The sequence below is a fragment of the Epinephelus fuscoguttatus genome, linkage group LG12 (genome assembly GCF_011397635.1).
Source record: "Epinephelus fuscoguttatus linkage group LG12, E.fuscoguttatus.final_Chr_v1".
In the NCBI taxonomy this organism is placed as follows: domain Eukaryota; kingdom Metazoa; phylum Chordata; class Actinopteri; order Perciformes; family Serranidae; genus Epinephelus; species Epinephelus fuscoguttatus.
The window spans coordinates 38438783-38465484 of record NC_064763.1 but is presented as its reverse complement, the minus strand read 5'-3'; the positions used below and the strand labels follow the sequence as shown (position 1 = coordinate 38465484).

The 26702-nt window shown below is 40.4% G+C and overlaps 1 long non-coding RNA gene across 1 annotated transcript; it reads left to right on the top strand.

Moving 5' to 3' along the window:
- The first annotated feature begins 6168 nt into the window (after nucleotides 1-6168).
- Nucleotides 6169-7479, top strand: LOC125898531 (uncharacterized). Its single transcript, XR_007450635.1, has 3 exons — nucleotides 6169-6278; nucleotides 6434-6528; nucleotides 7217-7479. It is a non-coding gene; the product is annotated as an uncharacterized LOC125898531 (long non-coding RNA).
- The last annotated feature ends 19223 nt before the right edge of the window (nucleotides 7480-26702 follow it).

Sequence of the window (26702 nt, the reverse complement as noted above, 5' to 3'; positions counted from 1 at the left end):
GCTGTTTATAAGTGTGTAGGCCTATCATCCGTGGGACAGATGTAAAGCTCTGGGTAGCCCTGCACTAACATGATCAACTTTTCTATATTTATCACAGACTGATATTTACGGAAGAAGGGAAAGATTTCTGTCGGCTGTGATTGGTTCGTAACATGACTCCTGTCTGACTGCTGAGTGTGGCCTCTTCCTGTATCTGTCCTTTCAAATCAAATTCCCACTTGGTCATAGTCATATAGGTTTTGATTTATTTTGATAAGGCATAGCTCCTGATAGAGCTTCAGATTTGTTTGGGTTTTTTGTTGTTGTTTTTCTGTGACAAAGCAACCAATGAAATCTTGCTTAATGACCTTTCTGGTCCACTAACGTTTGGTCGACTATTATGGGGCAGTCCTACTAGTTACATTACTTTGCCAGTGGCACTACAGGTTAAATTAACATAATAATAATAAGAAAGAAACAGGCTAATGGTACGTTAACCTAACATTTCAGGTAACCTAACACTGTGTTGTGAGCTTCTTTTTTTGTAAATGCTGCAAATGTGTCGTCAAATTGATGTTTTTGTGTGTGGTCGAGTTAAGCAGATATCAGAATATGTATGCAGCATCTGTAGGCAACGCACCAAGATTTTGGAATTGGAAGCAGTCTGGTTTCTCTTTGTGATCCGTGTTTTATGATCATGTTTAAGCAGCAGGTAAACAGTCTGCATGGAGAAGCAGAACACATTGGCTGAAATGCGATCTTGGAAGCCATCAGCCATCAATTTACCTTTCTATTAGCTTCTTTTTTTTAATTGTTCTGCATTCAAATGAGGATATCTGCTTATAGAGATTCTCTGAAATACCCAGCACAAAGAAGAGGAATATTGGCCTGGATTTTCACCTGCTACACCTGATCTCCTGGAATATTGCCCATTGCCCTCAGAGACTTACCATTGTCAGACTGATAGCCGACTGGTTCCAAGATTAGTGAAGATCTTTCATCATTTGCTTATGTTCTGTCTTTCTGCAGTTGTGTTGAGCTCTCAGAGCCACCGTACAGACAGGCACAAACAGCCCACACAGTAGCATCTGTATTAGATAAGGCTCTGAGGTTGAGGACTGGTCATAATTTCACTGCAGCAGGCAGAACATCTTCTGAGGTTAAAATGTCGACTGCTCTGGGCGACTTCAATCTGCCCCGGGGCTGCTGGAGCGCAGGAAGCCTCGCCTCTGCCCAATCTAATCTTCAGTGTAATCCACGGCCCGACTGCTTTCCCAGCACCACCATCTGCACCCGCCCGCCTGTGCTGTTTGGCAGAAAAAAAAAAGCACAGAAGTGGTCGAAGAGGCTAGATTTTGTCACTTAGTGCTCAGTGGAGCAATGCTTTTAAATTCAGGCCTGCCTGAAACCTTAATGGATTCGTCTGCTTTAATACCAAACCTTACTGGAGAGGGAGGCCCCACAGTCGTGTTTGAGGAAGGAGGAGGTTAGTAAACTCTGGATAGTTTTTTTGGGAGGAGACAGAGGCTGTGGTGCTGTAAACACAAGTAGATCATCTGGGGTAAAAACGAAGACTTTTAAACTTAAATAAAAAATTTGTGAAAGTCATCTTGCTTGAAACTTGCTGGAGAAAAACTGGCCATCACAGTGAACAATTTGTTGGCTAAAGTATCCTTTGTGGTGCATTTAAGGACACTCTGGAATGTGAGAAAAATTACAGTTTCGCAAAAGTATTCCGTGTTAGCAATTTATTTTCAATCTCAATTATTATTAAATTAATATTTAATAGAAACTGCATGGATATCAATATGGCGGTTGGTGCAAAATGGAAAGCATTTGACTAATGCCTGGTTCACACTACATGATATCAGCCCATTTCTAGTCTGATGCAGCGACGTACTGTGTCGGCATGGATCGTGAACGACAAAGAGTGTCGTACGCAATAATCCATAGTTTCACCTCGTCGAGCATGTTTGATTTTCTTTTTGTCGTTCACGACTTCTCCCATCACAGCTGCCACTTTGACCAACAGAAATAGAGTGCGATCTGCTGCCGTAGACAACTGCACGTCAACAACACCCAAGGCTTTTTGATATTTCCTCTAGGGATGTTACCACACAGAGTAGAAAGGGAAAAATTATGGTGTGAAACAGCAGAGGCACTTTATCAACCCGGTGAGTACAGCCATTAGCATCAAGCTAGCAAACAATGTGACTTCATAATATATATTTTCCTCTGTATTTTTAAATATATACTTTTTATTCGCTCCCATTTGCCTTGATAAAGTTAGTGCATCCCACCGTTATTTCAAACTCAACACTTCTTGTATCTGTTTCAAATTAAAAGCCCATTATAACTTCCGTTGAAAGAATCCCTTCATTTTCTAAAAAGGCTTTTATTGTGAAACATTTGCAGGAACTTGTTGTGGAGGATTCAGTGACTTGCATGTTCAAATGTAGCTCCTGCCATCTGGTGGCACTTTTTCGGTTACTACAATAACATTTCGGCTGGCACATGAACAGACACAGTCACTGAAAATAATAGTAAAAGTAATAAAAATAGGACAAGAATAACCCGATGACATCACACACGTCATGGAAGACGACCGGGGATAATTGGTGTGGACCGTCGTGTAGTGTGTCATGTCTGTCGGCCAAGTCACGGCATGATTTTATGACTCCACAATCGCCTAATGTGACATAGTGACTGTCAGAACGGACAGAAAAGTCGTGTAATGTGTACCAGTATAGTTTTTTTATTTTCTAAACTCTGCCTGACTTGTGTCCTTACAAACTTACAGTCCAACATAGAGTATGTCCATGATCCTGCTGTGGGAGAAGCAGAAATGTAGCCTTAACTCCACTTTAAAATAAAAACAAGCATGAGAACACAGGGGTAAGTTGCATTTGCAGTCGCAAAGGAAATAAAGTAATGTGAAATGAAGAATATCACACAGTCATGCACAAAGTAAGGGCATCCATTATCTGCTAATGCAAGCATATAAAGGTTCAGGTTTCAAAGTGAAGACAAGCAATGAGATATTTTGCACGGTGATTGTAACTCTCACTATACATTGGAGAGCGGCTGAAGTGTTACATTCATTTGTTAAAAGAAACAGCTCTCAAGGTTTATCAGTGTGTACAGTGGTTTTAAATTGATACACCTTGAAAGTTTAATGGATTAGTCTCACTCATTACGCTGTCTGCCTGCTCTACTTACCAAGATACATGTTTATCTTTGAGAAGGAGAGAAGGTTATCAAGCTTAGGGTAAATTATTTTACCTGTGGCTCCGCAGCTTTATGGTGATAGTCAAGGTGAGGGAAAATTGAAAATTTAATGAATTAGTTCTACATGCTGCATTATGGCAGTTTATGCACATAGATGGGTCATGCAGGGGTTATCAAGATGATGATAAATCACATGGTATGAAGACATTCAAGGTGAGGACAGAACTGTCGTCCTCTGAGAAGAAGTAAGACTGAAACTTTGCTTTTAAAACCTCACACCATCCAATCTGAAGCACCGACATTCAGCTGTGAACACACTCCTGATGAAACACCTGCATTCCCACAGGGACTCAGACACAAAAAGTGATCGAATAAATGGATGAAACAACGAAGGGGAAGAGACAGCCCACTTTAGTTTAAGTTGTGTGTTCGGTATTGTCGAGGTTGCAGCTCTTCCCTTGTAGGCAGAAGGCGCTACATCTTAAAAACAGAGCAAGGAATGCAATCTGGGCGAAGATGAGACTGCCTTTAAAACCCAACACTGTCTCACAATGAAGCACAGCAGCACAGCAAGGCAGCTACAGCTCCTCAGGGAGTGACGGACAGGAAGTAAACAGCAATGAGTTGTAGCTGTCAGGGAACTGAAGGTCAGCCACACTTTGCTTTTATGTGTCCATCACCTAAATGCACATTTTTATACATCAGTTAACGTCAGTCAGGAAATACCATGCAGTCAATCTCTCATCCGGTGACTTAAAGGTTCATTCCATTATAGCGGCAAGCGGAAGAAATCCATACATTTTTATACGGTGAGATCTTTTAAAACAACAGCTTTAGTGCGTCTGGGTTGCAGTCAACGGTTTTACAGACTCGACCTACTAAATGTTGACTGATGAGCTTAAAGCTGCTTTTTCATCAAATTTTGGCAGCTAAAGTGCAGAACATCCAAATGGGATACAAAGTCACCACATATCACTAGCTTGGAGCATAGTTTAGGCTAACCTTTGTACCAACAGTACAGTCTCTGACACAAAGCAGCATTAATCTGGGGACCTGTTTGTGTCCATCTTAACGCCTCATTTTACTGATATGTGTACGGAGCAGAGGCAACCGAAAGTCCGCTCATTCCCAAGGGGATCTCTGTGATATTGTAACGAAGAAGTAGAATCACTCAGGGTCCTGATAGCAGTTTACTACCAACCCAGGATTTATTTATACATTACTGGGACTGAAATACACCTCACCTCATTGTCTCTTACGCAAACAGAATTTACTCACACTTCCTTTATAATAATGCAAAATAACCAGATCTCACTGTGTAGCAATATTTCAAAAAGACAGTGGTATTCAAATGAAATAGTTATGAAAACATTCACCTTCTTTTATAAAAAAAAAGAACTTAAAATCTTCCTTTTGAGAAAGGAAAAGAACTTGAATGTTCTGTTTGAGCCTGAAATATGAATTACAAATGCAAATACATTAATTGTCCTTCAGTTCAGGAGTATTTCCTCCATAAACAAATAAAAGGAAAAAAAAATCACCAATCAAGTCTTTAATAAAATAGTCTTTAAATTGTCCTTTCAAAAATAAAAAAAAATCAATTGCTGGCCAGCTCTTTTTATTTATGTTTATGTATGTGCGTGTAATATGTGCAGGGGAGTTGGAGAACATGTCTGTGTGTCTGCCTGGGAAATGGTCAAGGGGTCACAAGACGGCGGGCCACAAGTCCACAGTCGCTAATACAGGAAACACCAGAGTATCAAGTGCTATCAGAGGAGCCTGGGAGCAACACGTTCAGCTGCAGCTACATCCCTCTCAGCCCGCGATTCCCACAAGTAACAAGTCACTAAGTTTTACACGCATTATGAGTTATTACATGACAGCAGAAAATAAAATAAAAAATGTACAGAATGATGTGACACTCTGCTTTAGACTATGGCTCAAGTTAGCATTCAGTTACCTTCAAAACACATAGCAGGCATTTAGCATTACACAACGTCAACAAATCAATAATCTCAATTCGTCGTTTAACTCAACCTTCACATATACAACACATCATTACAACACTGACAACATTACACATTAAGTGTTAATGCTCACCTAATGCAGGAAACACCAGAGTATCAAGTGCTATCAGAGGAGCCTGGGAGCAACACACATCCTGCTAACTGGCTAACAGGCTTTTTTTCTTTAATTCAGTTACCTGTGTTGATTGTCAAGTGAATTTGTATAATTAAAAAGGAACTTGTTTATGTAGTTTTAACACATTGTAAATCTGAGTAATGTTATTTTGTTAAAATATGGTTATACATTATATACAGTCTTTTCAGTTCAATATTTCACGAGACATGCTAGGTACCAGGTAGATCCTAGTTTTGTCAGGGCAATGTTCCAAGCGGATATTCCAAACTGATGGATGGTGAATAACAGACAAAATCATAGGCCATTTACATGTTGCCGGCTATTTTCATAAACGGACATTTCACCGTCTCCGTTTTCATAAAGATCTTCATTTACACTTACCCGTGTATATATACACAAGAGCACGCCAAACCTGTAGGTGGCAGTGTAACGAGAAGCTCAAGCCTTCCATGTATCCATTGTCACCATAGCAACATAGGTCGCACTTTTGACACAGGCGCAAGTTACGGCGCATACTGTGATGTCAGCTGCCTATAACTCCGTTTATCTCCGTTTATCTCAGTTTACATGCAAACGCGCAACCAGAGTTTTCCAAAATCTCCACTCTGGCCGGAGTTTTTAGAAAGACTCGTTTTCAGAGGAGAAATCTCCGTTTGCGTGTAAACGAAGGGCACAAACGAAGGAAGATGTCTCTGTTTATCAAAATCACCGTGTACGTGTAAACGGCCTCTCTGCCTCTCGCCCATGGCTACAGGTGGTTTCTCTCAGGTTTCTATCCATCTGTAAAATAATGCACTTCCTTTGGTTGGACACTAGAGGCATCATACGAATATTTACGGATGCACCAGCCACAAACTGAAGTGGAAACAAGGCGTAAGGCCCTGGGAGAGCAAGCGGACAATCGGTTGTCAGTCAATGTTCGGCCATGGGTAAGTGTCTGCCACCCTCTACGGTGCGATGTGTCCCGCATGGTTGCCTCTTGTCACCCCTCGTCACTTTTTTTTTTTGTGGTTGATTCAATATGTTGATTAAATATGTTGGCACAGCAGAGCTTGTGGGTGAATAACATCACTCTGATTGGCAGCTCAGCTCAGCGCACAAAGGAGAATCGGAAGTGAACAAAGTAAACAAAGAGCTAAAGTCAAGAGGAAGTGAGACCAAACCAACCTTTTTCATACAGTAAGATTATTTTTCATTAGCCATTAAGCTCTTTAGCAGAAACATTTCTTGATGGGTTTTTTAATTGTTTACTGGTGCATGTTAAATAAATTCGGTTCTTTTAATACTGCATTGGGTTGTTAATGTGCTAACTGGCTAACTAGCATCAAGAATGTTCTGGTTTACCCATTTGTATGACGGTTACAGATGACTGCCATCTGCTGGAGAGGAGTGGTATGTCCTCTCGTGCAGGCGCAGAACACGTGTGCTTGTTGACTGATTTGGTGTGTTAATGTACAATGTTTCTGGCCAAGATACAGTGACGTAGGGGCTGCAGCAAGGGGCCTTCATCGCCGCTAGTCTGGGCCTTTAAGTCCAACATTCATTTTCTTTTTGGCTCTTTGGTTCTTCAACAGTTCCTGAGAAATATATCCAGCTCTTTAGTTGCTGAATGAAGCTCTAGTTCAGTCAGGAAGACTATAATTTTTGCAGGCGTAGGTCTGTAATTTATGTCTCATACTATCTGCCATTCATTCTACTCATGCATGCTCACTCACAGTTTGTTGCTGTCATTGTGTGTAGCTGTCAACCGAGATATTAGCTGTTCTATCAGCTGATTACATTTTACCAATAGCAGAGTGACACACCGTCATTGTTAGCCTTCATTGCTGTTTGCTGTCTTTTTAAATAATTCTCCTTCTGCCTTTAGTACATTCATGCTGCAGTTGGGCGCACCCCTCACCTCTCCATCACTGCCTAGTCTTCACAGATTCATCAGCTTCACCAGCCTCATCAGTCTGTAGATCTTAGCAGAGTCAGCAGCCACCACCAGAGTCTGGACTCTACAGTGTTGGGGGATTTATTTTGCTGCAGCTCAGGGCAGACGTGCCTCGATCACAAACTCTCCTTGTGGAATCTAAGCGCCAAAGTCTTTCTGTCAAATTTTAATCATCACCTCTATGTACACCTGTAATCCATATTAATCGATGACCTTTGCTTCATTCACCTGTCTCCCCTGATTAAATGTTCCACTTCCTTCACCAGCTACTGTCAGATTTTGCCTGTCGGCTGTTTGCCTCTGGGCAGGTTGTTCACAGTCAGTTGACTTGGTGAGACTGAACCAGTAAATGTACTGACACACCACAGTCACAGGACCCACAGCTCCCAGTTTTGTTATATTTTGAGGCAAAAGCATCACACTACACAATATGACGTTGGCATGAATATTGATAGATATGTGGTTTGAATATGTCAAATTTAAAAAAAAGAAATCACAGATATTTATGATCCAATCGTTACCTAATGATTGCTCAACACTGTGTCTCTACAGTCCTCAATTCAGAGTTACTCAGTTACTAGCTATTCACCCTGTTGTGGCTGTACTGTAGTGTAGTGTTATAAAGTGCCCACCTTCAGTTGAACTGAATTGCGGGAAGTGACACATATTTGTACATAATAATAAATAGCAGCTGCCTGCTCTGTACTAAGTGAATTTCTTGATTTTTAAACTGCCCACTGTGAATAAATTGAATCTGATTCTGCTCAGCTCCATATCAGCTGATAATCTTTTTGTCCATTTTTCAGGGACACTGTGTAGAAGGAAACCCAGTAAGATTATTTGTGATACAAAGAAAAGGTGTCATGTGGGGATGAATAGATTCATGACAGGGGAATATCAGCACTGGATATCACTGTATGCAGCACAATAACAGCATGGAAGCATGAAACGACATTGTCAGAAATAGCGGCTGCTACTGTATACACCCAAAATGTTGGGATCAGGATAAATTAAATAAAACAAAGCAAAGTTTTCAGTTCCAAGGTTTGAAAACAGAAGCTCTGCATGTGCATCATCCCAAACAAAGACTGACTGAGAGGCTGTGCAGACAAAATGGCAAATATGGATGTGAATTAGGTAATGTCATGTAATGTCAGTTTGAAACACAGCTGGAAAACAACATAGCTCACAAGAGCTGGAAAGTCCCTATATTGTGGGCTTGAGGGCTGATGGATGGGTCCAACAAACACCAGACTTTCACCCAGGAGCCTGGTGTTTGCTTCCCATGTTAATGTTGAGCCAAAACCATTGTGTTTTTTTCCTCTAAACCAAACCACGGGCTTTTGTTGCACAAGGAAATAAATGTAAATACAAGGTGTTTTAATGTCAAGTTTATTTTTAAAATAACTTTATGAATCGAATGAGCAGCAGCCATACATTTCCTGTGAAAACAGAAGTGTGTTTTGAAAACAGACAGTGCATGTAACAGGCATAAATTGACATTGTGTCCCTGGACGTCAACAACAGATGCACCCAGGATACACAGCATGTCATACATAGAAGTCCAAAGTCCATTGAACAAGCGGCAATATCTTCCCCAACATACTCCAGAATGACCATTAGCAAAGGGACAGCCACTCGATGGTGTTTATGGGATTAAGAAAAGTATAGAAACGTATCATTTAAAGCTGATAAACGTGCTGATTTTGAAAGTTATGGTTTCTTGAGTAGTTTTTAGTACTTACTTAGTTTTTAAGTACACATTTGGACCATTTCTCAAGAACCATTTCTCAATCTTACAGGCAGTGAGTATTTTATATTCAAGCAACATGTTTTCAGCAGACTATCACTCTAAACCAGTTCTTGAATTAGGTTGGTACTCGCCAGCTCTGAGTTTTTGCTACATGAGCACCCTGCAAATAATGCTACTTTCCGTTGAACACCAGTTTGCACAGGTCTTTAACTAAACAATTAAACAGCTAAAATGCAAACAGCACAAAGAAAGTCTTTGTCTGCTGCTGGCTAACTTCAGTAGCTTACCGTATCACACTGAAGCTACATGTGGTATACATGACTTCAACGGGACTACAGCGGGTCACGTGCCGGTGACGTCATAGGTGATAGAAACATGGGATTTTGACTGGCGGCAGAGCTCGTCACACACATAAAGTGTAAATAAAAACAAATCAGTTGAGTATTTCCCCTTCAGATGAAATGGCCAGTCAGGCTACATGCTACGGAGAGAGTTTAAGAGGTCCTGATCGCCTTCAGTACGACGAGAAAGTGAAAGTGATAGGAGGTGTGTGCCCTTTCATTCATTCATTAAAGGATAACTTCGATATTTTTCAACCTGGGCCCTATTTCCTCATGTGTATGTGTGCGTATGATTCATAGGTACAACCCGTTTTAAAATTGGTTCAGTATTGAGGGAGGCGGATGCAGCCAGCAGCCGCGAGGTAGATATGTGGGCAAATGCGTCCTGTATAAGTTTGTGCATTAAAAGTGCTTTTTTCTGCCACTGACCAGTTCAGATCGCCAGTGCTATCTCTGTAAATAGCATAGTAAGCGTTTCCCTGACCCTTCACTTCCTCCCGGCTGTGTGTGACGTCATCTCGCGAGAGCTTTGCTTGTTGCCGGAAGAAAACGGTAAGATATATACGAGGGCAAAGTATGCAACAGTAAATGTGCGTCTCGGAGACAATTCTAGGTATCAGTATTACATGCATAAAGACATATTAGTTATACTTACTTGATGGATAGTTGACCATGTGGTCCCTGTGGTTTTGGCTGCCTCCTCCAGTTTATTTTGGGCACATGAAAAAAGGTATCCAGCACTGCCCTGTTGATCAGAGGGGGGAAATCCTCTAACGTAGTCACACAGCGTTTGGTAGTTTCTGTATCATCCCAGGACACATCGAGACCATGAATATTGGGCAGCAGGTCCCACTCGTTGTAACACAGACATTCTTCCTCTGTGGGCATGGAGTCACAGCAACCACAGGAGCACCACCTGTCCTCAGAGATTTGCATTCGTGCAGCCGCTGCTTCACCCTCATCTGCTCGTTGGCCCTCTCTCTCTATCCTCGTCTGCTCTTCAATTTGTATGAGCTCCTCGTCCGTATACTCAGGCTCAAATAAGTACAGGCGGCCATCGTAATAAAAGGGCTCACCGTCATTCTCGAAATCGGGTAAATATGCAGCCATGATACCGATGCAGTAAAACTCTCAGCTGTTCTCCTGGACAACCAGCACCACTCTGAGTGGCGCTCAGCATGGCTCCTCTGTTTTCTTCCAACAACAAGCAAAGCTCTCGCAAGATGACGTCACACACAGCCCAGAGGAAGTGAAGGGTAAGGGAAACGCTTAGTATGCTATTTACAGAGATAGCACTGGCGATCTGAACCGGTCAGTGGCGAAAAAAAGCACTTTTAATGCGCAAACTTAAACGGGACGCATTTGCCCCCATATCTACCTCGCGGCTGCCGGCTCCCTCGATACTGAACCAATTTTAAAATGGGTTGTACCTATGAATCATACGCACACATACACATGGGGAAATAGGGCCCAGGTTGAAAAATACCGAAGTTATCCTTTAACATTCATTAGAATTAACTTGTTGGCTTTGAACATCTCATGTTGTTGTTGAGATCAACTGACTTTAGCTAGCTAACATTAGCCAACTAACCTGTGATGAAGTGCCTGCCACAGACGTAACGTTAGGTGTAGTGACTGGCTGGATCCCACAGCTTTCCATCTTTACCCTGCTGTTTGATGGCTGTGAGACACAGATTTCTTGTTTCCCCATTCTTCACTCTATCTGGGAGCAAAGAAAATCGCAATTCTGTTTGTTTTTTTGTTTGTTTGTTTGCTGTGCAGTGAACAACGCAGCAACTTTTTGGCATTATGAATTCCTAGCCGCGACTAGCGTCTCTCCCAGGTCGAGTTGCTGTTGTTACGGCAGTGAGTGATGTTGCGTTGAAGCCATGTATCACTGTTGGTAACAGCCAGCCATGACGCTGCTGGTTCAAAATACTGGCCGCCTTTTTTGTTCCAATTCAACACCTTTAAACTAAACCTAACTTAAGCAATTGTCTCGGCCTGATTTTAGCTAAGTCTATGCCGCACTTCTATTTAGACGCACAACAGTAACTGTGTTGAACCCCTTAAACCTCACTGACAAGTCATTACAAACATATGCCATGCAGATGAGCACTGTGTGAAGCCACTGAAATTTCTCTTGAATTTCAGTGGAGATCCCAAAACTTACAAAGATATAATCTGGATAAGGACATAAGGACATTGACTATATTGACTGTGTGTGTGTGTGTGTGTGTGTGTGTGTTTATATGTGGGGGTGGGAGGGGCGGGTTTTCAATATGTATGTATTATTTTTGTTTGTTTCTATTCTGTGAAGCATTTTGTGCTGCATTTTTAACGTATGAAAAGTGATATACAAATAAAGTTTGATTGATTGATTGATATTTGGACATGTCGGGCTGAATTTGGGGGAAATTTTTGGAAAGGTGCAGCAACTTAAAATTCGATATATGAATGAGATCAAATATGTTCAGAATAGAAAGTGCATGTTAAGGGGTTAAAACACGACTCTCACTGTAACTGCTGTGGTCTGCCTTGTTTCATCAGCTAAAAGTTTACGTCTCTGAAAACATTTTTAATCAGAGGGAGTTGAGTCTCTTGGTTTTTATTTTCTTCCAATCTATTGTTTCTCAAACTGTCTTGCTATTGATTGCTTTTGTTAAAGAAAGTAAGTGTTTTTTGTTCCCTCTGGTCTGAACTTCAAATCAGGCAGCGTAGCATATTCTCCACAACAGCCCTTACAGTGACCTCATAGAGTAAATGCAGCAGCACAGTAAAGCCCTATTCTCTCAAACAATTACAGTGAGGTGGTTTGATAACAGTGCAGAGCTGGAATGTGTTTTCAATATCCAACCCTAAAACAAAATCTTCCAAGCACTCTGAGACTGTTAATCCCTGGAGATCTGCACTGCCTCACTCCTCTTTATTTTTCCCACTTTTTCCTTCCATTTCCTCTTTTCCTCTCTTTTTTTATTCCTACTGTCTCTCTGTCTCTGCAGTTACAGCAGGCCCTCTGGCTCCCAGTTATCAGTCATTTATTCTCTAATCTCTCCATCCAGCAGCAGCAGCCTTGGTCTGGCTCCATATGGCAGAGAGCTGAGGTGGCAGCTGGCCCTTTATCACAGCACAGAATCCGGCCAGGTTACACACACCAACACACACACACACACACACACACACACACACAGAGCGAAAAAACCAACACGCTGGAGGATGAACAAACAGTAAGACACGTTAATAGACACAAACACACACGTAAAGTATGTAACACATTTTGACAGTTCAAACTGTAGCCAGAGAGAATCAACAAGGCTCAAGGTACCGATACACATGACATCAGCAGGGAAACTGTAAAATATTTACAAGCAGGATGGACGAGTCCAGGATGACAACACAGGGAAGACTACTTTGTTATTAGTATTATTATTATTTACTGTCTCTGTTGTCCTTGTTCCTGCAGCATCCTACTGACTCTGGATACATTGTGGAAAACAAATGTGTGAACTAAAACCTCGACATAAATAAATGTTGAACCTTGTAATCACGTAATGGCACTAAGCATTTGAATGAATTATGAAATAGCAGTAATATTTGGAAATCTATTACTTAGAAGAAAATCAGAAGAAGAAAAATTATTTTATTACCGTGGCATGCCTTCATATTTTTTTTTTACCTTGACTACAGTTTCTGAAGTGCGCTTGTTGAAAAAATACTTCAAATAGCCTCGTAATTTAGATTTTTCTCCTTTTAACAGGGAACAGGACAGCTTTCATGTGAGGATGTGAAAACTCCCGAAATTAAAAAAAAATAAATAAATAAAAAGAAAAGTTTAAATAAAGTTGATCCTGCTGAAAATGTGTGAATATATGTAAAAGAAAAAGAAAGACTGAAACATCTATTTGACTGACAAAGTATTTGACGGGCAGCCATGACATTTGGTTAACACATTCATCCCCTCTCAGAAGGAATTCTGATAGCCTAATTTTGGTGATCCTGTTATTCTCATCCAGCGCTAGTACCAAGTCAGAAAGTTGGAAAATAACCAATATCCTTCTTCCACCAAAGTTAGCATGTGTGTGCAGGTTTTTTAAACACAGGAAATCATATTAAATGAGGCAATAGACTGCTCTCTCATCGCCAGCAAGTATGCCTTTCTGTTTGTTTGTTTTTTTGTTTCATTTTCTTGTTTTGACATCACAGACAGGCTGGAAAACTGGTTAGTAAACAGTGAAAAGCAGCATGGAGGCCAGTTAAAATGTTACGTTTCTTATTCTCTTTTACATGTCTTACTTATTCAGTCTCTCTTTCAAACTCGGTGCTGACTAATTTGAAACAATGTCCATGCTGCTGCTGCTTAGATGAAGACAGATGGTATTTCGTGGGAGTCAGTTGTTGTATCGCTCCTGCAAAGAGGTCCATGTACTTCGCGGCCATTCGTTTTTCATTTCAAAATAACAAATTGAAACATGGAAAACCAACCATTACCCGTTTTTTGTTTTGAAATGACCAAACGAAAAAGGAAAAAAATGATCCGTCTCTCGTTTTTTATTTGATAATAAAGAAAAGAAAAACGGAAAATGAATTGTTATCCATTATCCATTATCCATTATCCAGTTCTCCTTTCTCTATTTTTTTGTTTGTTTCTTCTCTGTGACCAGTAAGTTGCTTCATGTGGTCTGTGAAATGTACATACAGAGCATGTACATTTCCTATAACTACTAGAATATTGCTTATTGCTAGTAACTTTTCTAACTAATCTAGGTCACTCTACATGGACAGCAACTGGTGGCATACATCATTACACATTACATGTCCGCAAAAAATGATATGCAATACGTGAATTAATAAAAACTTTTATTACCATGGACCAAACGTTCCTTTTCGGCTGCCAGTTTTCTGTGAAAGTGACGTTAGTTTCAGTCAAGTCAACAACTCCTGTTCCAAAATTATCTCCAAGTTGTTTTTCCGACATGAGCAGGCGTTCAGGTGTATTTTCCCAGTCGGAAAGTCATTTTTCCAATTATTCCGACACCACATGAATGCAACTTACTGGTCACAGAGAAGAAACAAACAAAACATAGAGAGAGGAGTTTCCCCACAGGGTTTTTTTAAATTACCAAATTAAATCAGATAATGGATAACAATTTGTTTTCCGTTTTTCTTTTCTTTATTATCAAATAAGAAACGGGAGACGGATCGTTTTTTTCCTTTTTCGTTTGGTCATTTCAAAACAAAAAAACGGATAATGGTTGGTTTTCCGTGTTTCAATTTCAGTTCAGTTTCAAAAACAAATGGCAGTGAAGTACACGGATCCAAAGAGGCTGAAATTAGCATGTCTTGTTGTGCTGGTTCAATTTAGGACCCAAATGCAAACACAACCAGGAAACAGGGAATGGTTAAAGGCAGTTTATTGCAATTTGAAGATGGGAGGCTGAAGGCTCCAGTGGAATGAGGGCTGAGGTGGGCTGGGTATGGTGAAGACAGAGCAGTCCAAATTCAGAGGCAGAAGATGAGAGCAGAGGTGGACGTGGCTGGTTATAGTTGAGACTGGCGTGGTCCAAAAAGACAAAGTGTCAAAAAGCGTATTAGTTGGTCTTGACATGTGTACAGCAGAGGTGACTGAATGATCTGGCAGAGCTGCTGGCACTCAGGAGGATTGGCAGGAGGGAACCAGGAGGCCACACCCAGCAAACACACAGAGACAGACTGAAAACACACATGAGACACTAGGAAGGGGAAACAGGAAACACAAGGGAGAGAAAAAGGCAAAACCCTAACACATCTACCTGGATGTTGTATGTTCATCACTGCTGATCAGAGCCGATGGTAGCTGGAGCAGGTAAATAGTCATGAGTACTGCAGAGTCATTGTCCCAGGAGTGAATGCCAATTGTCACCTTTCCCAATAATATATGCAAAAGCTGGAAGTTAGTGGGTGTTAGTGGGTTTGTTGTTCAGTGGGAAAGGGGAGCAGTAGTAGTTAGAGTCACCAATTAACCTGCATGTCTTTGGACTGTGGGAGGAAGCTGGAGTACCTGGAGAAAATGAACAAGAACCCTCTTGCTGTGAGGCGACAGTGCTTACCACTACACCACTGTGCCACCCTGACAGAGAACACATCCGTATTATATCAGTGAGGGTAAACACTGATAAAAATGACAATAGTATTTCATTAAATTATGAACTCATTTTAAGTTTGATTCAGATGACAGTTGTTTGAGTCTTTATTTGGTCTTTCTAATAGCTCTCTCTCACAAACACACACACACACTTTCTTGTCTCCCCATCATGCTCTGTTTTGTTGTCAAATCCCTTCTATTAAAGCATCAGCAGCCATTGTGATTGAGTCCCATTGTCTGAGTGCAAGAGTGATTAAATGAGTATTACAGCAGTGAAAGGGAGAAGACCCCAGTGACAATCACCACTGCTGGTGTATGATAATAATGAGGGATAATGGACAGTCCGTCTCATCCAGCCTGCTGTTTCCAGGCCTGACCAGCAGCTGTAAGGGACAAAGACCAAAAACCCCTGATGGAAAACACAGAATCCATTAATGCTTGTCCCTGTTCTGGACCGCAGCTGAACAGGCTGACAGACTGACCTGAGCCAGTTCCACACATAAATAACAGGAGGCAATGCACTGAGAATATCAGCTCCCCCATCTCCACACAGTTGCATAACAATCAGTGCATCAGTGGTTCAGAAACAAACACATGGGGCTGCAAGAACATTCCTGCGCTCTCATCCTCAACCTCTTGTGCTTTTTTCTGTGAGGCATGTTCCAAGTTTGATTCACCAGACTCTCTCAACTTGTTGAAAACTACAATTTCAACTTGATGGATGCCACCTGAACATTAATAAATGCATGTTTGTGAGATGTGATAATTTGCATATTCATGGCGCCTCGATTTTTTTTATAATATCAGCCCAGAAAATAGGTTGGCATTTATGTTTCTGCAAACCATGATGTGTTACATTTATATTAGGGATGCACCGAATATTCGGTAATCGCAAAAAAACACACATTCGGTATTTGGTGGAATAAGTGAAAAGCAAGGCCGAATAATAGCGGCGTGTTTTGATAACGCAATCAAACAGTGTGCAGTGATGGACGGAGTAAAATGTTGGCAGTGTGGCAATATTTTACTCCGTCCGTCAGCAAAATAGAGCAAAATAAATCATTCAGCACGCTGTGTGAGTGCAGATTTCAACCAGCAGCAGAAACGAAAGGCGAATCCTGCCGGCTGTGGGTTGAACGGGGCTCACAGACACTGACAGGAATGTATTCCTGTCAAATACGGCGGCCATAGTGCTTCACAGTGCAAGATAAGGCTTTCCAGCGATGGAGAAGTCCGACTCCAAAAATGTCCTCTTCTTGGCGTCATGACTGCCCAAAAGTACCTGGACAGCAGAGCCGTGGCGGCACACAGGTATGTGACGTGTCAGAGGAGAAACGAGCCGTTCACATTTCTCTCTTTGTGGCAGGTAACGGTCCACAAACCTCCCCGCACTGAAGGGACTGTTCTTTACTTGTCAGGGGAGGAGGGTGGCTGGTTGATTTTTATTTTATTTATTTATTTTATTTTGATCCCCCCTATGTTAATCACTTATTGATGCTGTTTTTGAAGTATGAATAAGTCAATAAGTAATTTATTCCATTGAAATATCATTGATGTATTATAGAAAAGTGATTTATCTTTTTATAAATGACAAAAGGCACATCTGCCTCATTTATGCTGTGGTATCGTGATATTACTCAGAACCATGATACTTTCACTGGTATCGTACCGTGGGTCCCAATTTTGGTACCGTGACAACACTAATCTGGAAGGGTTCATCTGCAAAAACTAATGAAAAACTAAACAACGGTATTTGGTTCTTGGTATATACTTGGCCGCCATGCTGCAGACTATTGCAGACTACTGTATGAGACCAACACACATCAAAACCAGTTGTGTTTAAGTAAGTAATTGCTGTGTTTCCAGCAGTTTTTTTTAGCTCCAGTCCTGGGTGTTTAGAAGCATCCTTTTTTGTTAAGATAATAATGACTATGTAAATGGACTTGCACTTGTGTCGTGCCTTTCTAGTCGTCCGACTACTCAAAACAGTTTTACACTATGTGTCATATTCAACCATTCACACACTGGTATCCTAGGCCACTGTACAAGGGAGCCCGGTCGGTTGCCGTTATAGTTTAACGGGGGAAAAAATCATTTTGCGGTGATTGTTGTGACTTATTTTAGTTCGAGCTTGTTTTAATGTAAGGGTTATTAATAAGTTACTATTTCATTAACATGGGAAATGAGCTAAAAGGAAATAATACATTTAAGTTTATTGACTGTAAAGAAGAAGAAATAGGAATTTGGATGCAGTTACTTGTATTTGTGTTTAGAGACTTCATTACCCATGCCCCTTTGCTGCCCGTAATGCTTAATGAGAAAGAGAGAAGAAGAGTAATGTTTGTTTGCAGCGCAGTGTGTAGCTCACGTTAGCAACAAAGTTGTATCCACGTTTCACAAGCTGGAATGTACCTTTGTTTTTATGTTCACTGAAGCCACTTTTGGACTCCAAGTAAAGAGCCTCATCTCGTCATTACCAAGCTAGACTGGATTACAACAGTGATGTTTCGACGTAGTGCATTTATTTTGAAAGAGACCGTATGCAAACGTTATATTTCCTGTGAAAGTGTATATTGGAAGAAGACAGTGCATGTAACAAGCAGAACTTGACACGGTGTCCTAGAACGTCAACAACCAACGCGCCCAGGGTACCTCGCATTTCATATGTGGACGTGGAAAGTCCATGAGCAATCGTCAATATGTGACGAGGTTGGAGTGAGAATATGTTGTACAAGGAGACACCTGCTTCTCACTTATAGACATTCACACATTTGGGGTTCAGTATCTTGTCCAAGGATACTTCCACATGCGGACCAGAGGAGATCGAACTGCTGATCTTCCGATTAGTGGAGGACTCCCTGTGCGTCCTGGGCCGACCACGCCCCCATGTATCAATTGATTGAATTGAACTGTGCCATGAAAACATTCTCCATAGAGAGAAGGGACTTTAGGGTGTAGTTTATAGAGACATACCTGAGAAACCAAAACTGAAACAAATTTTCTTGCAGTCACATTGCAGGTATGTTCGTACAAGATTTGACACTTCCTTGAAAAGTTCAGGAAAAGGTTAACGCGGCGACGTAAACACAAACAAAATGGTCATTTTTGTTCTTTTGTTTGTTTGTTTCTCCTTCTCAAACACCAGATCAGAAAGATGCTTTCTGTGCATGTAAAGATGACAGCAGTATACCTCCTCTCATGTTGAAGCCCAAGGTTGAGATTTCCAGAGGAGGCACAGATAACCAGGGTTATGAATAAGTGAGGGGTTTCACCACCAAACACTGCACTTCCATTTAGCTGGAAACGAGCAGCTCGACACTCAATAGTTCAGCACAGCAGAGGATTGCATCTTTGAAAATGTTGCTACTTTGTGACTAAAGCGTCCCACTTTGCAAATCACTTCAATACCCCTGCCACAGAGAGTTCCATTTTCATGCCAACAATCATTTTGTTGGAACAGGCGTCCTATTTTCAAACGGTGAATATCTCACTGTGAAATGAAGCTTTTCAGAGGAAGAATTCGCTTTTTGCTGTGATTACACTTGAATCTCAAACAGTTGCAGCAGCTATCTGATTACTGCCTCCCCATCCCCATTCTCAGGCTGCATGGGAGCTCGCTCCCCCTCAGCTTTTTACGCCTGTGTACCATATAAAATATATATATATATAAAAAAGACATGCACTCATTTTATTCTTGTCACACATTTTCTGATGTTTAATACATATTTGCATGCACCTCAGTATCAAAGGTGAAGAAATAAAGTCTTAAATACAGAATGACACAGTGAGAAATTTGATTAGATGAGAATTTAAAGTTAGAAATACAACTTTAAGGTGACTTTACCTGGGTTTGCTGCTTTAAGAGAAACAGCAGTAAGAATTCAAAGACTTTTATTTCCACTTCAATGCTCTGTCGGTACAAATTAGATTATTTTGTCCTTGTACATTTTTGAAGACAGATTTTTTTTCTCTTTCTCATAAAAGTTTCTTCTTTTTCTCTCCTATGTTGCTCTTGCTTCTTTTAAATTCAAGTACATATATGCTTCATTTGCATGGTGGGCCGTTGCAAAAGAAAGAAAATGAAAGCATTAAAAAAAAAAAAAAACAGACTGTGTGCCACAACTCCAGCCTATGGCAAGCCGTTTTAACATTTAATCACTAAGTCCGACTATCCGGAATTACCATTATAGATATCTATAACATCATTCTGACTAGTAGTAATGTCATTGTGACTAGTATGAATTTTAATTTAAGATATCTGTAATTCAGTTTTGACTAGTCAAAACTGAATTACAGATATCTGTAACATCATTCTCACTATTCAAAACTGAATTACAGATATCTATAATGTCATTCTGACTAGTCAAAACTACAGTTACAGATATCTGTAATTCAGTTTTGACTAGTAAGATTCAAACTATTTTTGCCATTCATGTGTATGGGGTTTGTCATTATAGATATCTACAATTACATTATGACTATCTATAATTCCAGTTTGAGATATCTACAACATCATTTTGACTAGTCATAATTCAGTTGCAGATATCTACAACGTCATTTTGACTACTCATAATTCAGTTACAGATATCTATAACGTCATTTTGACTAGTCATAATTCAGTTGCAGATATCTACAACGTCATTTTGACTACTCATAATTCAGTTACAGATATCTATAACGTCATTTTGACTAGTCATAATTCAGATGCAGATATCTACAACGTCATTTTGACTAGTCATAATTCAGTTGCAGATATCTACAACGTCATTTTGACTAGTCATAATTCAGTTACAGATATCTATAACGTCATTTTGACTAGTCATAATTCAGTTACAGATATCTATAACGTCATTTTGACTAGTCATAATTCAGTTGTAGATATCTACAACATCATTTTGACTAGTCATAATTCAGTTACAGATATCTATAACTTCATTTTGACTAGTCATAATTCAGTTACAGATATCTATAACGTCATTTTGACTAGTCATAATTCAGATGCAGATATCTACAACGTCATTTTGACTAGTCATAATTCAGATGCAGATATCTACAACGTCATTTTGACTAGTCATAATTCAGATGCAGATATCTATAACGTCATTTTGACTAGTCATAATTCAGATGCAGATATCTACAACGTCATTTTGACTAGTCATAATTCGAATTCAAGATATCTACAACGTCATTCTGACTATCTGAAACTTGATTCAAGATATCTAGAAAGGACCATGTAGATATCTTCAATTGATGATAATTAAAGATATCTTGAACTTGAATTATGACTAGTCAAAATTAAATTATAGATATCTCAAACTGGAATTGCAGATATCTGCAATTAAGTTGCAGATATCCGAAATAACAATTGTAGATATCCACAACTACATTGGAGATATCTATAATGACAAACCCCATACACATGAATGGCAAAAATAGTTTGAATCTTACTAGTCAAAACTGAATTACAGATATCTGTAATTAGAGTTTTGACTAGTCAAAATCTAATTACAGATATCTTGAATAAGAGTTTTGACTAGGCAAAATTATGTTGCAGATATCAGTAATGAATATCCAGTCTAGCGATTAAATGTTAAAACGGCTTGCCATACCAGCCAGCATCCTGCTGTCTGCTCTGTTTCCCTGCCAACTTACCAACTCTCCTGTCAATGCAGACCCAGCCACTCCCTCCTGCCCTGCAGTAACCCCCTTCCCGCCTTTTCCATTAGCTGACCTTCCCCGCCCACACACTCACCTGCTTCCCATTTCCCTAATCAACTTTGCAATATATATACTGGCCCATCTCCACTCATTCCCTGACAGGTTGTCAGTGACTATGTTTACTTGCACAAAGTGCTCTGTTTTTGCCCTTATTTCAAAAAAGCCAATGTTCCTACTAAGCTGTTTACATGGCTAATGAGAATGAATATTTCACTAATATTCTTGTTGACATGCAGCTGTGCTTACTCTTATTATTACTCTTATTATTAACATAAAATGCCAGGCTATGTTCGGCAGGGGTCGATGACCTAACATGTTGTTTATCACTTAAAAAAGTGGAATGGTTGGAGCCTCTTGTGTCAGCCTCCTACTTTAATTCCTTCAGCCACCTTTTTGAAAAGGTCGGTGTTGTGATGCTTGTGTACATCCAAAAATCTCTCTTTCATAATGTTCAGAAGTATAGGTTTGTTTCTCCTTTCATGTGGGCTTTTCTTTTGGCCATGTATCTCCACCCTTACATTGCTACCCAACTGTTGGGTAGTTGGTTTCTGTACAAAGCATAGAACTGATTGTACCGTGTGTCGGTAAAAAGCACCACTGAGACGCATTTTCCAAATATGCTGCGTCCATAGGCTGCTCCTTAAAATCCAAATAATATCAGTATATATCACGTCATGACCTGACGTGACCAGTGGTTAGCACTGTTGCCTCACAGCAAGAGGGTCCCTGGTTTGATCCCAGGGTGGGAGGTTCAAACCCAGGTTGGGGGAGCCCTTCTGCATGTTCTCCCCGTGTCAGCATGAGTTTTCTCCGGGTAGTCTGGCTTCCTCCCACAACCCAAAGACATGCAGGTTAACTGGTGACTCTAAATTGTCCATAGGTGTGAATGTGAGCGTGAATGGTTGTCTGTCTCTATGTGTCAGCCCTGTGATAGTCTGGTGATCTGTCCGGGGTGAAACCTGCCTCTCAGCCAATGTCAGCTGCAAGATTCTGTATCTTCACTTTCTTGATAAACCACCAAACTCAGCCTTTACTGTCTGGATTCAGATCCCTCTCTTGCTGCCCCATGCCCACTAGCTTGACATTATGTAAGACAAATGTTAAGCACTAAAGAGGATGAGTCAAATAGAAATTCATGTGTGCATACAAACATGGGAAGTTACATACAGACTCAATGTGAAAACAGTAACATTCACACATGCAGATAGCACATTTGGTGCTCTAGGTGAGCCTCCCCCTTTCAGTCCACTCCCTTTGAATCAGCACAAATTTAATAATGATAATAATAATTATGAAACAACCTTTAACATAACCTTCTGTCACAGGAAAAACATATTTAAAAATACATCATAATTCCCTCCCTGATATTTACTTTATAGAGCTGTGAAAACATCAACAAATTTCTCCTTCAAGCAGCTGAATTTATTCAGATTTCTCTACAAAAGATCCATTTTACAAGGGGGCGGAAAGAACCCTGAAAAAAAAGGCCTCTCTATAATTTAGTAGGCTCTGCTATGTAGTTATGTAGCTGTGGCCATATGTGACATTTCAAAATAATAGTAGTAAAAGTATTGGTAAAAATTAGTAAAAGAAATTTGTGACAACTGCATGGATGACGGCGCCCTTTGCATTCGCCTGTACTGCCCATGCCACATGCCAGTACTGATTCTGTCTCTTTAGACAGTTGTATTCTCTCTGAGCTGATCATAATCTGCAGATGTTTATGTTGTTTCAAACAAAAGGACACAGCCTCAGTCTTTACAGTGTAATTCATAAAATACACACGCACATTTTTTTCCCCACCTCAGTCTGTTGTTGTAGGAGTCTCCGAATTCCTGTAATTTCTGCACTGCTGTGTGTTTGATATTCTACGCTCTCTCAATCAACAAGTATGTTTTTTGTCAGACAGTGTTTATGCCTCTGCACCAGTGATAGCTATGGCCTGAGGCATTATGTTTTGGGGTTGTCCGTCCGACCCATTCTTATGACCGTGACATCTCAAGGATGCCTTGAGATCATTTCTTCAAATTTGGCACAAACGTCCAAGATCAAGGTCACCATGACTTATTTTGCCCATAACTCAAGAATTCATGCTCTAATTATGGCAATATTTCACACAAATGTGCAATAGGATAAAATCAAAGTGATGACATCTTATATCCACAAGGTCAACTGCACTGTGACATCATGATGTTCTGCAGAAACACTTGTATGGCCATTATTCAACACAAAAACTCAGGAACAGATGGGGAGACATTCAGCCAGATACTGGATACTGAATTGCTGATACTGATGTTGGGTGTCCATCTAGAAATTGTGCTAACGGCGTAGATCTTCTGTGCTGTTGGGTTGAAGATGTCTGTGAAGCATCCACGTTGTAGCTTCTTTGCAGCAACATCCATATCTGAAAAACTGTCAACATATGAGAATGGACAGAAATGGATGTAAAATGCGGCCTGTTTTAATTTTAATTATAACAGGCCAGTTTTTCCATAATTTTAAGAAATTTGGTATCATTTGTAAACGAAATCAGACAATCCAAAAACGGTGTCCTTGCTTTATGCAAACACATGCACTGTTTGTTCTCTGAGTTAGATAACTAAATGTTAGAAGTGAAAATAGTTTTAACTGAGAGCCTCATTTCTCTGACATTTTCTTTTCTTTTTCTTCTTCACTTTTTCTCCACACTTGGTTCGGTATTCAGCTGTCGCTTGGTGCTGCAAGAATGGCTGTAGATGCAAACCTTTGGATTGTTGCATATGGTGCATACGCCAGCCCCACGGTTAATTTAGTTGTTATCTGTGTTGCTTCCGTGTGTGTGTGTGTGTGTGTGTGTGTGTGTGTTGCTTGAGGCTGCACCAACTGATCAGATCTACATGCAGGGTGTTCAGTGGGTCCCTGTTAAATTTAGTATCTTAATCCGAACTTGCTTGCATTGCTTCCCTTTGATGAATAAAAGATAGAGCCTCAATTTCAAACACTTCCTATTTGAATTTGAAAAAAAAAAAAGTTTTCACTTGTTTAAAAGACAAGCAGGTGCAGCCGAGAGGATAAGGATGTGTTCAATCAAGTGTAACCCCCTCACTCTTCCTCTTCCTCATCTGCTCTCAAACACATTCACACTTATCTTTCTATTTAACCCAGCACACTCCTCTCTCCATCTTTGCCCCTTTTGTCATTGCCTCTTTCTCTCTGTGTCTCTGCACCAGGCATGATTAATCGCCCACAGACGGCTGTTTACACAGTCTGATGGTTTGAACAGAAGGAAGTGTCTCTGAGGCAAAACTCAAACTCCCTGCCTCAGCAGAAACAGAAAGATTCAGATAAGAGGAGATGAGAGGGAAGAGTTTAACTGCTGGTGCATCCTGGAGGAGGAAAGTTTAGTTCCATATTTTCTGAATTGTCACAGATTTTGTGCATTTTGCATGTGGCTAATTGGTTCGTTTTGGGTGTTTTCATGTCACATGTGAAATATACTGTGATATAGCTTATACTGTATCCTATATATAAAGTGTAGAATTTGAGTTTTGTGATCTGTCACCTCTATGAGTATGGCTTCATTAAGTTAAGCAACTAAAACTATTCTGCCACCAGCTGATTTCAATTGAGCATTATGTTGTTAGTGGCAACAGACTTCACTCCATTGCAGTTCACCCATATACTGTGAACCACACCTTCTCCAAAGCATTGCTGACAAATGTTTCTGTGGTTTACAGAACCTTGCAATCTGAGCATTTTTTCCAGCGATTTGGAGGTCCAACTGCAGGAAGCGTGTGTTTTCAGAGAAACTGGACTTCAGAGCAATAGGCTTTCGGTCCAATGGGACATATGACGGACTAACAGGGCTTTGGAATTTTCATGGACACGGACAGTTCCAATGTGGGGAGGCGTGGCTGTGTATTTGTGTTCGACTCAGCCTCTGACTAAACCAGGAACTCCAGTTCTTTTTGTATTTCCCTCCAGTCAGTTTCCCTTTCCTTCTACATTCATAAAGCCTTACACCGGAATTTCACTGGATGCGTGTCCGTTGCGGAACGGCTGCGCTGGTTATCTGCTGCATGCTCCGCCATGCATCAATACCCACCGGCTGCGTTTGCTGTGCGGAGCGGTGCAGCTCCGCCAGACAGTGGGAGTCACGAGGACCCACGGGATCTCGCAAATTCACGCATAATCGCGCGATATAACAAGATATAGTTTCTATCAACAGAACCACAAAACCAGAGGAGTAGTAGGAAGACATCTGGGTGCACCTCCATGATTAACATCTCCTCATCCATGGTGTCAGTGGGGTGAAATGATGTCTGAAAACCTCTGACCTGTTGACTTCAGGCCTGCCTCTGCCCTTTATGACGTTTTCAAGGTGTAGTGCAGGGAAATATGATCCGCCGTGAACACTGTGTATTTTATTTAGAAAATTAACCAGATGTTTATTTTGTTTCTGTGCACGACTTCCTGCCCCGCATGATCTGCTCCGTGCTGAATTGCTGGGTTGTGCTCCGGCTGTGACGGAGGAAGCACACACACTGACTAGAATTGAAACGGATTGGCTCCGCTGCAACCAACACGCATCTGGTGGAATTTGGGGTTTAGTATAATTTTTTCTTGCACCTCCTCTAGATGTCACCCCACGTGTGTGAACACACTACGTTACAACTTATTATTATTATTATTATTATTATTATTATTATATGCTATTGGTGATGTTTTGTTTCTTCCAGGCATAAGCACTATGTAGATAATTTGAGAGTTGTGAATCTAGTTTAAAATACCTTTTAGTGTAATTCTTGGCATAAAATATTTTTAAATTATTTAGAATCGCTATCATTGAATTGATAAATTGTCCAATACTGTCTTTGCATTTTCACCAACAAGCAGTAAAGACTGCAAGAGCCAAATTTGACCAAACACAAGTCTGTCAAATCTGTAAAGTTTACTTCCCAACCTTAAGACCTGACTGTGCTTTCACTGTGCCGCTCCAGTTTCCACAGAGTTATGAATAACATGCTGGTGGCAAAATGAATCTTTTCATTTCTGTTTTGCTAAACTGAAATGAAAAAAAAGAGAGAATCATTTATATTCTGAGATATTTAGTCCAAATGAACCAAATCAGTCTTTTCAAAAACACCTTGTGGAAGTCAAATTCTACTCCGAATGATAATTCAGAAATCCCAAGGGCATGTCTCATTGTCCTGAATGGCAGTTACAGTCCTGTGAGCAATTAAAGTGTTTTAAAGCTTTTTATAAATCTTGTCAGTAAATACCACATAGATACTAAATCATGAATGAAACATGATTAGGAGTAAATTCATTTGACCCTTGAAATGTGAAAAATCCTCTCCTGATTACAAACGTGTTGTCCAAGGTCCTTTACAGCATGTTGTCACAACTGTTTTTAACGGGACCCAAAAGACACATACAATACTTTCTATGCAAAAATTGAAGTCTATAAAACCAACTTGATGGGAGAATGTCCACATCTGTACA